Raw genomic sequence first — 12,677 nt, forward strand, 5'->3', positions numbered from 1 at the left:
TGCTTGAACCCAGGAGGTGGAGGTTGCAGTGAGCCGAGATCGCACCACTGCACTCCAGCCTGGGGGACAGAGCGAGACTCCGTCTCAAAATAAATATAAATAAATAAAAAAATAGGTGTTCAAACAATAACTTGTACATAAATGTCCATAGCAACACTATTCGCAACAGCCAAAACAACACTATTCGCAACAGCCAAAAGAGAGAAACGTACATCAACAAGTGAATGGATAAATGAAATGTGGTCTATCCATACAATGGAATGTTATTCAGCCATAAAAAGGAATGAAGTACTGATACTTTTTTTTTCTTTTCTTTTTTTTTTTTTGAGACGGAATTTCCCTCTTGTTGCCCAGGCTGGAGTGTAATGGCACGACCTCGGCTCACTGCAACCTCCGCCTCCTGGGTTCAAGTGATTCTCCTGCCTCATCCTCCCAAGTAGCTGGGATTACAGGCATGCGCCACCACACCAGGCTAATTTTGCATTTGTAGTAGAGATGGTGTTTCTCCATGTTGGTCAGACTGGTCTCGAACTCCTGACCCCAGGTGATCTGCCTGCCTCGGCCTCCCAAAGTGCTGGGATTACAGGCGTGAGCCACTGCGCCTGGCCAAAGTACTGATACTTGAATGGATGAACTTTGAGAACATTATGCTAACTGAAGGAAGCCTGTCATAAGGGACTACACATTGTATGACTATTTTTATGAGATATCCAGAACAGACAAATCCATGGAGACAGAAAGTAGATTGATAGTTGCCCAGAGCTGGGGGACGGGAGATAGGAAGCGACTGCTAATGGGCCCGCAGTTTCGTGCTGGGATACTGAGATGTTCTGAAGCTACATAGTGATGACGGTGGCACAGCACTGGGAATATATGAAAAAACATTGAATTATACACTTTAAAATGGTGAATTTTGAGCCAGGTACAGTGGTGTGTGCTTGTAATCCCAGCTACTTTGGAGGCTGAGGCTGGAAGTTGGCTGGAGCCCAGGAATTCAAGACCAGTCTGGGCAACATAGCAAGATCCTGTCTCTATTAAAAAAAATTAAAAATTGGCTGGGCGCGGTAGCTCACGCCTGTAATCCCAGCACTTTGGGAGGCCAAGGTGGGCCAGCCTGACCAACATGGAGAAACCCCATCTCTACTAAAAATGCAAAATTAGCCGGGCATGGTGGTGCATGCCTGTAATCCCAGTTACTCAGGAGGCTGAGGCAGGAGAATTGACAACCTGGGAGGTGGAGGTTGCAGGGAGCCGAGATCATGCCATTGCACTCCAGCCTCGGCAACAAGAGCGAAACTCTGTCCCCTCAAAAATAAATAAATAAATAAGGAGTTTTATGGTAGGCAAATTAGATCAGAATTTTTCTTTTTTTTTTTTCTTTTTTTTTTTTTTGAGACTGAGTCTTGCAGTGATGTGATCTCAGTCACCAAAACTTCTGCCTCCTGGGTTAAAGTGATTCTCCTGCCTCAGCTTCCCAAGTAGCTGGGACTACAGGCACCCACTACCACGCCCGGCTAATATTTTGTGTTTTTAGTAGAGATGGGGCTTCACCATGTTGGCCAGGCTGGTCTCAAACTCCTGACCTCAGGTAATCTTCCCTCCTCGGCCTCCCAAATTGCTGGGATTACAGGCATGAGCCACCACACATGGCCGAATTATATAACAATTAAAAAACAACAGCAAACACTTTAATGACCGTAGATTACCTCTGGGGTCAAACCCCAAATCCCTGGTGTACCTGCAAGTCTGCCCTGTCCCTCAGACCATCTCAGCCAAATTGCTGACTTTCTAGTCACCCGCCTTTCCTCTTTCCCCAGCGCTGGGCCTTTGCATCTCCTCTTCCCTTCCACCCTCATCTGACAACTCTATTCATCTCACAAGTCTTAGCTGACTGGCCAGGAGCGGAGGCTCACACCTGTAATTCCAACACTTCAGGAGGCCAAGACCAGAGGGTTGCTTGAGCCCAGGAGTTCAAGACCAGCCTGGGCAACATGGTGAAACCGCATCTCTACAAAACATACAAAAAACTTAGCCAGGTATGGTGGCACACGTCTGTAGTCCCAGCTACTCGGGAGGCTGAAGTGGGAGGATCACCTAAGCCCAGGAAGTCAAGGCTGCAGTGAACCATGATCATACCACTACACTCCAGCCTGGGCGACAGACTGGGACTCCGTCTCAAAATTAAAATTAAAATTAGGCCGGGTGCTGAGTCTGTAATCTCAGCACTTTGGGAGGCCAAAGTGGTCAGTTCACTTGAGGTCAGGAGTTCGAGACCAGCCTGGCCAACATGGTCTCTACTAAAGGTACAAAAATTAGCTGGGCGTTGTGGCAGGCGCCTGTAATCCCAGCTACTCGGGAGGCTGAGGCAGGAGAATCGCTTGAACCCGGGAGGCGGAGGTTGCAGTGAGCTGAGATCGTGCCACTGCACTCCAGCCTGGGCAACAGAGGGAGACTCTGTCTCAAAAATAAATAAATAAATAAATAAATACAATTAAAATTAAAAATAAGTCTTAGCGGACATTTTACTTCCTCCAAGAAGGACTCCCCCAGCCCCCAGAGTCTAGGTCACTGGTTCCCAAAGTAGTATTTGAGATGACTTCCAAGTGGCTTGTTTTAATGGTCATGCATTTATTTTAATGCATATTAGCAAAAAAGTAAACAGTCCATCATACCAGTGATTTCATGGCTATTGTTGATTAGGATGAGTCTAAGATAGTCCCGTGGGAACCCATTGAAGGAAGAAAAAAAAAAAACAAGTTGGTTGAAAGACCAAATTAAAGGTAAAGGCAACACTCTGCCAAAATTGTGAAATAGCCGTTCAGGAGTAATAGAAATTGGGAGGTCCTGGTGGCAGGGTTAACTCTGCCTGACGTTCCAAAGCAGCCACGGGGGCTTTTACCTATTATAGGGGAGTGATTTGTTTAAAGTCTGTCTCCCTCACTCGGGTGTCAGCCCCAAGAGGGCAGGGCTGGGCTATCTCGGTCACTGCTGTGTCCCCAGCGCCGCACTCACAGGGCGGACTCAGCACAGGTGCCCAGGAATTATGTGTTGAATGAAGAAATGCCAAGCTGCTAGGTATGGACTTTCCCTCTAATGGCACTGGAGAGGCACAGGAGGGTTTTATTTTATTTCATTTTTTTTTTTATGGGTTTTTTTTTTTTTGAGATGGAGTCTCGCTCTGTCACCCAGGCTGGAGTGCAGTGGCATGATCTCGGCTCACTGCAAGCTCCACCTCCCAGGTTCACGCCATTCTCCTGCCTCAGCCTCCCGAGTAGCTGGGACTACAGGTGCCCGCCACCATGCCCGGCTAATTTTTTTTGTATTTTTGGTAGAGACGGGGTTTCACCATGTTAGCCAGGATGGTCTCGATCTCATGACCTTGTGATCTGCCTGCCTCGGCCTCCCAAAGTGCTGGGATTACAGGCGTGAGCCACTGCGCCCGGCCTATTTTTTAAGATGGTATCTGGTTCTGTCGCCCAGGCTGGAGTGCAGTGGCTTGAACACAGCTCACTGCAGCCTCCACCTCCCAGGATCAAGTGATCGTCATGCCTCAGCCTTCCAAAGTGCTGGGATTACAGGCATTAGCCAAAACACCCGGCCCATAGCGGGGTTTTAATCTGAAAAGTGTCAAGGTTGATTTGTGCTTTAGAAACCCCAGGCTTGGCCGGGTGCGGTGGCTCATGCCTGTAATCCCAGTACTTTGGGAGGCCGAGGCACGCGGATCACTTGAGGTCAGGAGTTCAAGACCAGCCTGGCCAATGTGGCGAAACTCTGTCTCTACAAAAAAGACAAAAATTGGCCAGGCAAGGTTGTGGATGCCTGCAATCCCAGCTACTTGGGAGGCTGAGGCAGGAGACTCGCTTGAATCCAGGAGGTGGAGGCTGTAGGGAGCTGAGTTCGTGCCATCGCACTCCAGCCTAGGCAACAGATTGAGACTCTGTCTCAAAACAAAACAAAACTAAACAAAAAAACCTAGGCTCCCTCTCTACTCTGGGCCCAGAAATCCAACATTGCTCCTGTGTTATTGTGAAATATGCGTTTGGTCTTCCCAGTTTTCTGGTGTACAACTCCTAAAATCGTTGGAATTACCAAAGTGATAAGTGTCTTTGTATGCTAACGAGATGACTGCTGGCTGGCCACCCCTAGGTAGCTTCAGGATGGGGCTGGTGACTAGAAAGACCAAGGCAGGATTAGCAAGTTGGGACTTTCAGCCCTATCCACCAACCCCTGGGGAGAGGGGAGCTGCTGAAGGTTGAGTGATCACCAATAGGCAAGTGTCGAATCAGCCATACCTACATAATGAAGCTTCCATAAAAACCTAACAGATGCCTGGTGCAGTGGCTCCACCTGTAATCCCAGCACTTTAGGAGGCCTAGGTGGGTGGATCACCTGAGGTCAGGAGTTCGAGACCAGCCTGGTTAACGTGGTGAAACCTCGTCTCTACTAAAAATATAAAAATTAGCTGGGTATGGAGGCAGGTGCCTGTAATCCAAGCTACTCGGGAGGCTGAAACAGGAGAATCGCTTGAATCCGGGAGGCAGAGGTTGCAGTGAGCCGAGACCGGACCATTGCACTCCAGCCTGGGCATCAAGAGCAAAATTCTGTCTCAAAAAAAAAAAAAAATAGAAGCAAAGATTAAACAGTCCAGGCGCAGTGGCTCACGCCTGTAATCCCAGCACTTTGGGAGGCCGAGGCAGGCAGATCACGAGGTCATGAGATCGAGACCATCCTGGCTAACAAGGTGAAACCCCGTCTCTACTAAAAATACAAAAAATTAGCCAGGCGTGGTGGCGGGCACCTATAGTCCCAGCTACTCAGGAGGCTGAGGCAGGAGAATGGTGTGAACCCGAGAGGTGGAGCTTGCAGTGAGCCGAGATAGCACCACTGCACTCCAGCCTGGGCAACAGAGCGAGACTCTGTCTCAAAAAAAAAAAAAAAAATTAAACAACCTGAAGCTTGAGATCGGCACTGGAAGTGGGGAACAGGCCTGGCTCAGCGGCTCACACCTGTAATCCCATCTCAGCACTTTGGGAGGCTGAGAGGGATGGATCATTTGAGCTTCAGAGTTCAAGACCAGCTTGGCCAAAATGGTGAAACTCTGTCTCTACTAAAAATACAAAAAAATTAGCCAGGTGTGGTGGTAGGCGCCTATAATCCCAGCTACTTGGGAGGGAGGCTGAGGCATGAGAATCACTTGAACCCCGGAGGTGGAGGTTGCAGTGAGCAGAAATCACACCACTGCACTCCAGCCTGGGTGACACAGGGAGACTCCATCTCAAAAAAAAAAAAAGGGCTCAGTGGCTCAGGCCTATAATCCCAGCACTTTGGGAGGCCAAGGCGGGCAGATGACCTGAGGTCAAGAGTTCCAGACCAGCCTGGCCAACATGGCGAAACCCCATCTCTACTAAAAATACAAAAATGACTTGGTCGTGGTGGTGGGCGCCTGTAATCCCAGCTACGTGGGAGACTGAGGCAGAAGAATCGCTTGAACGCGGGAGGCAGAGGTTGCAGTGAGCCGAGATTGTGCCATTGCACTCCAGCCTGGGCAACTCTTTTGAGACAGAGCGAGACTCTGTCTCAAAAAAAAAAAAAAGAAGTGGGGGGCAATCTTGTGGGACTCAGCCTTCAACCTGTGGGATCTGATGCTGTCTCCAGGTAGATAGCGTCAGAAGTGAATTGAATTAGATGACGGGCTGGTGTCCCCTGGGGGGAGAAGATCCCCCTCATATCTAGTGACAGAGGGTGTTGTGAGAGTGTCGTGGTACAAACTGTTTGTGTATTCCTCTATTCTCAGAATTCTCTGCACTGTCTTTTCCTAACAATTCCTCTTTATCCTCCTCTTCCTCCAGGAAGCCTTCCCAAACCCCAGGCTGGGTCAAGTGCCCGCTCTGAGCTCCCACAGCCCCAGGACTCACTCCCCCTATCCACTTTAGAGACAAGTCTGTGACCTCCACAGACCCGAGAATTCCACGAGGTAGACCCCAGGGTCTCCCAGTAACCGCCACAGAGCAGATACTGACAAACACTCATTGCATTGACCTAACCTCACTCCACCACCAACTCCCCAGACCTCTCGGTTCTTGCCTTCCACTAGCCCCCTCACCCACCATTTTTGGCTCTTCTCCTTGCCTATGCTGCTGCCATATGTATTATTTTTTATTTTACTTAATTTAATTTAATTTATTTATTTAAGGTGGAGTCTTACTCTGTCACCTAGGCTGGAATGCAGTGGGGCCATCTCGGCTCACTGCAACCTTCGCCTCCCAGGTTCAAGCAATACTCCTGCCTCAGCCTCCCCAATAGCTGAGACTACAGGCGCACACTACTATGCCCAGCTAATTTTTTTCTTTCTTTTTTTTTTTTTGTTGTTGTTGAGATGGAGTCTTGCTCTGTCGCCCACACTGGAGTGCAGTGGAGTGATCTCAGCTCACTGCAAGCTCCACCTCCTGGGTTCACACCATTCTCCTGCCTCAGCCTCCCAAGTAGCTGGGACTACAGGCGCCTGCCACCACGCCCGGCTAATTTTGTTTTATATTTTTAGTAGAGACGGGGTTTCACTGTGTTAGCAAGTACGGTCTCGATCTCCTGACCTCGTGATCCGCCCGCCTCGGCCTCCCAAAGTGCTGGGATTACGGGAGTGAGACACCGTGCATGGCCACGCCCAGCTTTTTTTTTTTTTTTTTTTTTTTTTTTTGGTATTTTTAGTAGAGAAGGGATTTTGCCATGTTGTCCAGGCTGATCTCGAACTCCTGATCTCAAGTGATCCACCAGTCTCAGCCTCCCAAAATGCTGGGATTACAAGTGTGAGCCACTGTGCCTGGTCTGTATTATTTTTTATTTTTATTTATTTAATTATTATTATTTGTTTTTGAGATGAAGTTTCACTCTTGTTACCCAGGCTGGAGTGCAATGGTGTGATCTTGGCTCACCACAACCTTCGCCTCCCAGGTTCAAGCAATTCTCTTGCCTCAGCCTCCCAAGTAGCTGGGATTACAGGGATGCGCCACCACGACCAGCTAATTTTGTATTTTTAGTAGAGATGGGGTTTCATCATGTGGGTCAGGGTGGTATCCAACTCCTAACCTCAGGTGATCCACCCGCCTCAGCCTCCCAAAGTTCTGGGATTACAGGCGCGAGCCATCACACCCAGCCTTATTTTATCCCCCCTGATACAGAGTCTTGCTCTGTTGCCCAGGCTAGAGTGCAGTGGCAACATCTTGGCTCACTGCAAACTCTGCCTCCCAGGTTCAAGCAATTCTCCTGCCTCAGCCTCCTGAGTAGCTGGGATTACAGGCATGTGCCACCAGGCCCAGCTAATTTTTGTATTTTTAGTAGAGATGGGGTTTCACCGTGTTGGCCAGGCTGGTCTCGAACTCCTGACCTGGTGATCTGCCTGCCTCTGCCATCCAAAGTGCTGGGATAACAGGCGTGAGCTACTGAGCCCAACCAATTTTTTAAAATCTTATATATTCAACACCTCTGCTTTTAAAAAACCCTTAAGCATTTTTTAAAATTTTATTTTATTTGAGATGGAGTCTTGCTGTTGTCGGCCTGGGCTGGAGTGCAATGGCGCGATCTCGGCTCACTGCAACCTCTGCCTCCTGGGTTCCAGCAATTCTCCTGCCTCACCCTCCCGAGTAGCTGAGATTACAGGCGCCTGCCACCACACCCAGCTAATTTTTGTATTTTTAGTAGAGACGGGGTTTCACCATGTTGGCCAGGCTGGTCTCGAACTCCTGACCTCAGGCGATCCACTCACCTTGGCCTCCCAAAGGGCTGGGATTACAAATGTGAGCCACTGCGCCCGGCCTATTTTTTCCTCTTTTGATTGTGGTGGTTCTAGTGGGTGTGAGGTGGTATCTCATTGTGGTTTTGACTTCCATTTCCCTAATACTGATGACTGAGCATCCTTTCCTGTGTTTCTTGGCCATTTCCTCACCACCTTTTGCAAGCTGACCTCAGCCCTCACCACCTCACTGAACCATCATTTCCACCTTCACCAGTCCAGTGGTTTATCTTAATTTCCCTTCTTTTCTCTCTCAGCAACTTTGGACACTTCCTCCCTCACCATCCGTTCTTGGTCTTCGTCTTCTTTTTCCGGAGAGAAATGTAAGAACTTAGGCCAGTTAGTTAACTTCTCCGTGCCTCGGTTCTTCATCTGTGAAATGAAGATGACAACAGTTCCTACTTCAAGGTTGCTGTGAAGATTCCATTAGAGCCCATTACAATGTATGTAAAGGGCTTAGAAGTGTTGGGAGGCCTTGGCCGGGCACGGTGGCTCATGCCTGTAATCCCAGCACTTTGGGAGGCCAAGGTGGGCGGATCATGAGGTCAGGAGATCGAGATCATCCTGGCTAGCACAGTAAAACCCCGTCTCTACTAGAAACACAAAAAATTAGCCGGGCATGGTGGTGGGTGCCTGTAGTCCCAGCTACTCGGGAGGCTGAGGCAGGAGAATGGCATGAACCCGGGAGGCGGAGCTTGCAGTGAGCCGAGATCGTGCCACTGCACTCCAGCCTGGGCCACAGAGCGAGACTCTGTCTCAAAAAAAAAAAAATCTGCAGGCTGAAGCCAGGCGCGGTGGCTCATGCCTATAATCCCAGCACTTTAGGAGGCTGAGGTGGGTGGATAACAAGTTCAAGAGATCAAGACCATCCTGGCCAACATGGTGAAACCCCGTCTCTACTAAAAATACAAAAATTAGCTGGGTGTGGTGACACGTACCTGTACTCCCAGCTACTCGGGAGGCTGAGGCAGGAGAATAGCTTGAAACCAGGAGGCGGAGGTTGCAGTGAGCTGAGATCACACCACAGCACTCCAGCCTGGCGACAGAGCAAGACTCTGTCTCAAAAAAAAGAAAAAAAAAAAGAATAAAAAGAATCTGCTTAAGATTCTTATATCTTTAGCTTTTAAAACAATACATCTAAAGACAGAAAACATTTACATGGCACAGTGTAATGTGGTGATTAAGAGTATGAATTTTGGAGCAGGTGCAGTGGCTCACATCTGTAATCCCAGCACTTTGGGAGGCCAAGGCAGGAGGATCTCTTGAGCCCATGTGTTCGAGACCAGCCTGGGAAACAGGACAAGACCTCATCTCTACAGAAAAATAAAAATAGATTAGCCAAGCATGGTGGTGACACCTGTGGTCCCAGCCACTGTGGAGGCTGAGGTTGGAGGATCACTTGCACTCAGGAAGTCAAGTGGTGAACACGTTATTGCACTCCAGTCAGCGAGATCCCGGCTCAAAAAAAAAACTATAAATTTTGGAACAGTGCTGCAAATCCCTGTGCCCCCTAACTCTGACAATTTTGCAACTTCTCTATGACTCAGTTTCCATATCAACAGGAGATGATATTAGCATATCCTACCTGCTAGGATTGTTGGAGGCATTCAATGAGAGCATCCAAGTACAGAAAGAAGCCCGGTTAAGCATTACTTATAACTACATTGTAAATCCCCCTCTAGCCATGGGTGACTTTTATAGCCATCTGAACAATGTTTCACAACCCTGTAGTAAAAAGGGGATGATCCGCCTGTCTCAGCCTCCCAAAGTGCAGGATTACAGGTGTGAGCCACTGCACTCAGCCGAGATCTGTTAACAGACTCCAAATCTCGACTTCATCTCATTGCTGCAAGCAGTTTTCTCATTCTCTCCTCCAGATCTTCGGCAACAGAGTAATAATAAAAATCAAAACCCAGCCAACTCTTCCTCTCTCAGTGGTGTTGACCAGCAGAGGCCGCTTTCCTTCTTAAAGGGGCCTTTCCTAGTTTCGACTTTCTCTTCTCTTTCCTAAGATGGCCTGGTGCGTTTCTCCTGTCACCCTCCCCCAAGCATAGCCAAGGAAGCGGCCCCTCCCACATAGTTGGAATGTTAAATATCTCAGTGATGACTACAAGGCTTAAAGCAACAAATAAATAAAGCCACTCTCTTGAGTCAGAATATTTTATCTGGTGGTGCATGAGTAACAATACCCGATAAATGAAGACACATTCTTATCGTGTTCTCTATCCCCCAAACGCTGCGGGGTGCAGGGGCTGCGGGGGCTGCAGGTGGGAGGTCCACAGCCTCTAGGGCAGGAGCTCTAGGGCAAGAGCAGGAGCAAAGGGACATGTGGATGAAAACGGGAAATTCTCAGAATTTGTGTATTTATTGGATTTTTTTTGTGTATTTCTTTGAATGTTTTTGTGTATTTGATTTTTTTGTGTGTGCATGTATTTGAATATTTTGTGTGTATTTCTTTGAATAGGTGACACTGGGCTCAAACTTTACAAAGGTAGAAAAAGATCTAACATCCACCCACCCCTGTCTCCCCACGGAAAACTGCTGTGATCAGTTTGCTTTTTTTTTTTTTTTTCCCTAGACAAAGTCTCGCTCTGTCACCCAGGCTGGAGTGCAGTAGCGGCTCACCGCAACCTCCGCCTCCCAGGATCAAGCGATTCTCCTGGCTCAGCCTCCCGAGTAGCTGGGATTACAGGCGCGCGCCACCATGCTCGGCTAATTTTTTGTATTTTTAGTAGAAACGGGGTTTTGCCATGTTGGCCAGTCTGGTCTCGAACTCCTGACCTCATGTGATCCGCCCGCCTCGGCCTCCCAAAGTGCTGGGATTACAGGCGTGAGCCACCGCGCCCTGCCGCAGTTTGCTTCTGCTTTTCAAGATATTCTGTATATTTAACAAGCAAAAGCTTGTATTTTTTCATCTCCACCTTTTACATTTTTATACCTTTTTTTTTCGCCTCTCCTACCTTGTCAGGCTACATAGCTCATACCGTGTCAGTTCAAGTATCCCTTCCTCATTTTACGGTGACTCCGCATCCCATTGCGGGCTGCACCACAGCTTATCTAATGAGTCCCCCATCGATGGACAACTAGGTTGTTTCTGGTCTTTTTTTTTTTTTTTTTCACAAATTTTTACGAGAACAACAACAAAAAAAACAATGCTACTCAACCTCACCCCTTGGTTAGTGTTTGTCAAAAAACGGACAGGCAGAAGCCCCAACCTGCGCCCCCCAACGCCCGACTCTCCGCATCCGCCGAGGGTACCCCAGCTCCAGGGATTGCGGTGCTCAGGGACCGCGAGTCCAGGGCTGGCCCTGCCTCCCCGAAGCTGTCAGGCGGCGGCCTTGGCCCTATGTAGCCCCGCCCCGTGGCCCGCCCGCAGTAGGCCCGATTCAAATCTGGCCAATGATAGTGTGTAAACAAACCCAGGCCCCGCCTCCCGACGAATAATTCCCCGACCGGCGAGAGGCTAATTTAACCCGATGGGGGGGTTGGGGTTGGGACGGCGGTGGAGTCGTGGCTCCGCCCCCAGACCTGGGCCAATAGGCGGCTAGGCTCCGCCCCCGGCACTTGCCGCGCTGAGGACCCGAGGCAGGGCTGGGCGTGCAGTTGCCTGATTTAGCCGCGGCTCGCGGTCTGGGCGCTCTGGGCGCTCGGCGCGGGCGGGCAGGGCCAGGAGCTGGGGCGGCGCACTCCGCGGTCGCAGCCGCATTTGCAGGGAGCGGTCAGAGGGCGGAGATCGCCCCGGCATCAATGCCCTCTCATCTCCCACTTTATTTCCACTGCCTAGCTGCTAAAATCCGGACCCGGAAACGTCTCCAGTGGAAACTTGCTCCCCTCGCCCCTATTTAACAGAACCTGGAGGGGACGCAGGGGTGTTTTTGGATTGGGCAAGGCTTTTCATTTCTTTCCCTTGGTTCTTAAAGTGTTACATGCATACGGAAAAATGCACGTATCTTGTGCGCCGCTCTACAGAAAACTAAAACTCCATGTGGCACCAGCAGCCTCCCAGGTCCAGAAACAACTTGGGTTGGCGAAATTTTCTTTTCGTTTCTTTGCTTTTCTTCTTCTTCTTTTTTTTTTTTTGAGACGGAGTTTCGCTCTTGTCGCCCAAGCTGGAGTGCAATGGCGCGATCTTGGCTCACCCACAACCTCCGCCTCCCAGGTTCAAGCGATTCTCCTGCCTCAGTCTCCCGAGTAGCTGGGATTACAGGCATGCGCCACCATGCCTTGCTAATTTTTGTATTTCTAGTAGAGACGGGGTTTCTCCATGTTGGTCAGGCTGGTCTCGAACTCCCGACCTCAGGTGATCCGCCCGCCTTGGCCTCCCAAAGTGCTGGGATTACAGACGTGAGCTACCGCACCTGGCCTGGACATTTTCGTAATAAAATGTTTGGGGACAGGGGCAGATTTGGGTGCCTGACAATACACTCCCATTGAAGAGACGAGAAAATGGAGGAGCTGGAGAAGTGACTTGCCCCAGGTTCATCTGGTGACTCAGCCACAGAACACCTGGGTGTACTGATTTAGTCCCCACCCTGCCTGGCTGGCCTTGGGACAAGTCGCTGAACCTGTCTGGGTCTGACTGCCTAACTCAGTGCTTAACCTAGGACTCATAACTTGCACCTGATTCTCAAATAGAAGGGGCGTGTCACCCCCGAAGGACAGCAGGTCTCTTTCGATCTGGGCCCATATTGATCCCCAACACTGGTCTTTGGTCATCCCTTTGGCTGCCTCTGACCTTCCCCACTGCTTCTAGAACAGTGTGGACAACACTCACTCATTAACTCTGAAACTTGGACAGGCTTTCCAGGATGCCAGGGGACAGACAGGACAGAGCAGGAAAAACAGACGTTTGCTCTCCCAGGGCAGGGATTGCCAGGGAATCAATGCCCTT

This window comes from Pongo pygmaeus, chromosome 20 (assembly GCF_028885625.2).
Source record: "Pongo pygmaeus isolate AG05252 chromosome 20, NHGRI_mPonPyg2-v2.0_pri, whole genome shotgun sequence".
In the NCBI taxonomy this organism is placed as follows: domain Eukaryota; kingdom Metazoa; phylum Chordata; class Mammalia; order Primates; family Hominidae; genus Pongo; species Pongo pygmaeus.